General features: G+C 44.6%; 1 long non-coding RNA gene across 1 annotated transcript; it reads left to right on the forward strand.

The window, feature by feature from the left end:
* The first annotated feature begins 1,401 nt into the window (after positions 1 to 1,401).
* On the forward strand, positions 1,402 to 2,228 carry LOC116966296. The gene is made up of 3 exons (XR_004409980.1): positions 1,402 to 1,455; positions 1,547 to 1,642; positions 2,190 to 2,228. It is a non-coding gene; the product is annotated as an uncharacterized LOC116966296 (long non-coding RNA).
* The last annotated feature ends 3,467 nt before the right edge of the window (positions 2,229 to 5,695 follow it).

Below are 5,695 nucleotides of genomic sequence, written 5' to 3' on the forward strand. Positions count from 1 at the left end.
TCTGAATGATCCTTCCATAAGCTAGACATTGTGTGTTGAAGGGCCTGTTCCTGTGCAGTATCGATGACGTCTTGTTTTCTCTGTTGAGCGGCAGTGCAAGGTTGATTTTCTGACCAGTGGAGCTTACTTTACTTTAGAGATACAGCATGGAAGTAGGCCCTTCGGCCCACCGTCCACATCGACCATCGATCACCAATTAGTCACCAATCACTTGGTCTCTGTTATCCCACCTTCCCGTTCACTCCCAACATACTTGGGGCAATTTACAGAGGGACAATTACCCTACAAACCCGCATGTCTTTTGAATGTGGGAGAAAACCGGAGCACCCGGAGGAAACCCACGCGGTCACAGGGAGAATGTGCACGCTGCGAACAGTGAACATGGTCAGGATCGAACCCGGGTCTCTGGCCCCGTGAGGCAGCGGTTCAATCTGCTGCTCCATATTACCTCAGAAATATTAACCCTTCCCTCTCCAGATACTGTACACTGCCCGACCTGCTGAATGCCGACAACGCTTTCTGTATTTTTGTTGGCATTTTATGGTCAGACTCATGTTCCAATCACCCATTTAACTGGAACAACTTTAGTTTAAGGGAATGAAATTTACCCGAAGCTGATTACAAATGACATCGGCTTTCTGGTCAGGGCTGTGATTGACGGGGCTGAGCTCCGCCTCCCCTCAGCCTTGCCCCGCCCCTTTCATTGATTGTTCCACAGCTCCGGGCTCCCCCGGGTCCTAAAGCCCGTCCACACGTTGTTGTCCAGCCTGACTTACCTCCTCTGGCAGCTTGTTACATTTCCCCACGACCTTCTGTGTGGAAATATTGTTCCTCAGGTTCCGATTAAATCTTGCACCTCTCACCACAAACCTGTGTCCTCTAGTTCTCGACTCCACTACTCCGGGTAAAAGACTGTGCATTCACCCTATCCATTCACCTCTTGATCCCATGAACTTCAGCCTCCGGCGCTCCAATTAATTACTGCAGGGCGTCAGCAGTTTCAGCGAATGGGAATGCGTTTTGAACCAGGAAGTGGAGGTTAAAATGGCTGCGAAAGACCCGGTCGAAAGTTTAACCGAGGAGATACTTTGTCCCATCTGCCTGGATTTCTTCACCGATCCGGTGGCACTGGAGTGTGGGCACTACTTCTGCCGCTCCTGTATCACACAGAGTTGGGACAGTGGGGGGAGAAACTCCTGCCCGGAATGTAGAGAGGAGTTTACAGACCGCACCCTCAGGGTGAGTCGGGCCTTGGCGAGACTGTCTGAGAAAGCTCGAACACTGAGCCTGAATCGGACAGAGAAGGAAAGTAAACTTCAGTGCGAGGAACATCAGGAAGAACTGAAGCTGTTTTGTGAAACTGACAAGAAGCTTATCTGTGTGATTTGTGCAGCTGGGCGGGAACACAAGTCTCACAGCTTCATGCCGGTTAAAGAAGCTGTTGAAACCTACAAGGTAAAAGCAAACCGATTTTGGTCGCATCATTGTTTAATTCCATCTTTATAATCTAACACTTTTATTCTCTGATTTTCAATCACAATCCCAGGATCAGACGAAATCTTCCATCCAGTCTCTCACAAAAAAGCAATCAGGGATCGAGCGAATGGAGCAGCAACAGAAACAGAAGATTTCTGTAGTTCTGGTGAGGCTTTTAAGTTTCGATTTCCTGATCTTGTGTAGATTTGATCCCTGTGATGCGTGTAATAATAGGGCAGCGCAGTGACACAAGTAGTGCTGCTGTCTCCTAGTTCTGGTGAGCGGGTTCGATCCTGACCTCGGGTGCTGCCCGTGTGGGTCATGCCTTCTCCCTGTGACCGCGTCGGATTCCTTCCACGTCCCCAATACACGCTGGTTCAATGGTCAATCGGTGACTGTTATAATCCCTGGGAAAGTGGGTGGTGGACGGATAAATGGGAATTAATGGGCACGTGAAATGGAATAGGCAGCAGGGAATTGTATTGGGGGTAGAGGATTGATGGGTTATAACATTACCCTCACGACATTTCGTGAAGTCTGAAGAAGGGTCTCAAGCATCACCCGCTGACTTCCTCCAGCATTTTTGTCTACATTAGACAAACTATTGAAATGCCAAAGCTAATAATACATGCACAGGCCAAATGTCACCGTTAAAGTCGTGAGGAAACACAACCAGTGACATTATATATTAATCTTCACCTTTTATTTCATAGGAACAGTCACACAACCTTCAGTCCAAGATCACATCCCAGTATGCTGAACTGCACCAGATTCTCACTGAGAAAGAGCAGCACACACTGGCAGATATCCGGGAGGAAGAGAGGAAGATTCTAAATACAATGGAGACAAATCTTGGAAACATTCAAGAGAATTTAAAATCCATTCAGGAGGAACTCTTAAAGTTGCAGCAACAGATGGATCAAAAAGACAGTGTGGTGTTTCTGAAGGTGAGGGGTTACACTACAGTTTGGTGAAGTGAAAGTGCAGTCACAAAATGGTAGGTGACATTTCAGAAATAAATGCTGCATTTACCAGTAATTGAGAACTGGGTAAATGTTTAATCTGTTCCAGCTGTTGTTGTTCCCAAACTAATTGGCCTCCTGTATAATCTTTGGGATCTCAGAAATGCCTGGCCGGAATGTAGAGAGGTGTTTGTATTCTGTAGCGTTTGGAACAACGACGGGTGATCCTATATCTGATCCCAAGGACCACGAATGGACAGAGGGCAGTAAATCTCTGGGATTCTCCAACCAAGAGACTCTGAGAGGGGTCACAGCTTAAGGATAAGGGGGAAATCCTTTAAAACCGAGATGAGAAAAACTTTTTCTGTGGAACTCTCTGCCACAGAGGGTAGTTGAGGCCACACAGTTCATTGGCTATATTTAAGAGGGAGTTAGATGTGGCCCTTGTGGCTAAAGGGATCAGAGGGTATGGAGAGAAGGCAGGTACGGGATACTGAGTTGGATGATCAGCCATGATCATATTGAATGGCGGTGCAGGCTCGAAGGGCCGAATGGCCTACTCCTGCACCTAATTTCTATGTTTCTATGTAAGACGTATTTAAACCAGAGGCAGATACATTTTTGAAAATTCGGGGGATTGTAATTGAAGGGAATGGGGCAAAGAGGAGGAGTTCAGTCCTGGGCTAGATCAGCCATGACCACATTGTGGGGATTAACATTGAAATCTAAAATGTGGCGCACACATCATCTATATCCGGTTCCCATCAGCAGTGGGTGGTCACCTTGAGGGAATTTGCTCTGTTTGTTTTGTCCACCTTGTTTCACCATAGAATGACATCCCATTTAACATCATAGACAGGCCATTTGGCCCATCCTATCCAGTCAAGATTTCTGCTCCACTCATCAACCCTCCTATCTATTCTCCACACCCCGTAACTATATCCCAAATTCCATGAGCCCTAATGTGTTTACCCCACTGTTAATCCTGGCTAAATTGGACCAGCCAGGACTTCAAAATGGGGTTAAGTTTCAGGGTTTGCTGGGAGATTTGGTCAAATTGGAATTGCTCTCTGGGACTGGCTGCGAGAGATGCCAGGAAGTCTGGAACTTAGATACAATTTGCAAGCAAAGAATGGGAAGCCTTGCAAATCCTGTCAATCTGGTACAAAATGCATAGAATGGATTGGATGGCTGCAAACCAGACATATACCTTGTAAATAGCTTGTAAATAATGTTGCAGAGTCTGACTCTGCTAAGTGTTGATTGGATCAGGTGTTGAGCCTTGTCTGAGAGTTCTGTTCATCGGGGTAAATGTTTCCAAGTTGACTTCATCTTGAAGTCGTTTGTGAATACAATGTATTGAATTGTTGTATCATTAGGTTAACCATATAACATATAACAATTACAGCACGGAAACAGGCCATCTCGGCCCTACAAGTCCGTGCCGAACAACTTTTTTCCCTTAGTCCCACCTGCCTGCACTCATACCATAACCCTCCATTCCCTTCTCATCCATATGCCTATCCAATTTATTTTTAAATGATACCAACGAACCTGCCGCCACCACTTCCACTGGAAGCGCATTCCACACCGCTACCACTCTCTGAGTAAAGAAGTTCCCCCTCATGTTACCCCTAAACTTCTGTCCCTTAATTCTGAAGTCATGTCCTCTTGTTTGAATCTTCCCTATTCTCAAAGGGAAAAGCTTGTCCACATCAACTCTGTCTATCCCTCTCATCATTTTAAAGTCCTCTATCAAGTCCCCCCTTAACCTTCTGCGCTCCAGAGAATAAAGACCTAACTTATTCAACCTTTCTCTGTAACTTAGTTGTTGAAACCCAGGCAACATTCTAGTAAATCCCCTCTGTACTCTCTCTATTTTGTTGACATCCTTCCTATAATTGGGCGACCAAAATTGTACACCATACTCCAGATTTGGTCTCACCAATGCCTTGTACAATTTTAACATTACATCCCAGCTTCTATACTCAATGCTCCGATTTATAAAGTCTAGCATACCAAAAGCTTTCTTTACCACCATATCTATATGAGATTCCACCTTCAAGGAACTATGCACGGTTATTCCCAGATCCCTCTGTTCAACTGTATTCTTCAATTCCCTACCATTTACCATGTACGTCCTATTTTGATTTGTCCTGCCAAGGTGTAACACCTCACATTTATCAGCATTAAACTCCATCTGCCATCTTTCAGCCCATTTTTCCAAATGGCCTAAATCACTCTGTAGACTTTGGAAATCCTCTTCATTATCCACAATCTTGGTATCATCTGCATACTTACTAATCCAATTTACCATCCCTTCATCCAGATCATTGATGTACATGACAACACCAAAGGACCCAACACAGATACCTGAGGCACCCCACTAGTCACCTGCCTCCAACCCAACAAACAGCCATCCACCATTACCCTCTGGCTTCTCCCATTCAGCCACTGTTGAATCCATCTTGTTATTCCTGCATTTATACCCAACAGTTTAACCTTCTTAACCAACCTACCATGAGGAACCTTGTCAAAGGCCTTACAAAAGTCCATATAGACAACATCCACTGCTTTACCCTCGTCAATTTCCCTAGTAACCTCTTCAAAAAATTCAAGAAGATTAGTCAAACATGACCTTCCAGGCACAAATCCATGTTGCCTGTTCCTAATCAGACCCTGTTTATCCAGATGCTTATATATATTATCTCTAAGTATCTTTTCCATTAATTTGCCCACCACTGAAGTCAAACTAACAGGTCTATAATTGCTAGGTTTACTCTTAGAACCCTTTTTAAACAATGGAACAACATGCGCAGTACGCCAATCCTCGGGGACTATTCCCGTTTCAAATAACATTTGAAATATTTCTGTCATAGCCCCGGCTATTTCTACACTAACTTCCCTCAATGTCCTAGGGAATATCCTGTCAGGACCTGGAGACTTATTGACTTTTATATTTTTCAAAAGTGTCAGTACTTCTTTTACTTTGAAACTCATAGTATCCATAGCCACTCTACTCGTTTCCCTTACCTCACATAATTCAATATCCTTCTCCTAGGTGAATACCGAGGAAAATAAATTGTTCAATATCTCCCCCATCTCTTTTGGCTCTGCAGATAGCTGCCCACTCTGTCTCTCCAATGGACCAATTTTATCCCTCGTTATCCTTTTGCTATTAATATAGCTGTAGAAACCCTTTGGATTTACTTTCACCTTACTTGCCAAAGCAACCTCATATCTTCTTTTAGCTTTTC

The sequence above is a fragment of the Amblyraja radiata genome, chromosome 36, assembly GCF_010909765.2.
Source record: "Amblyraja radiata isolate CabotCenter1 chromosome 36, sAmbRad1.1.pri, whole genome shotgun sequence".
In the NCBI taxonomy this organism is placed as follows: domain Eukaryota; kingdom Metazoa; phylum Chordata; class Chondrichthyes; order Rajiformes; family Rajidae; genus Amblyraja; species Amblyraja radiata.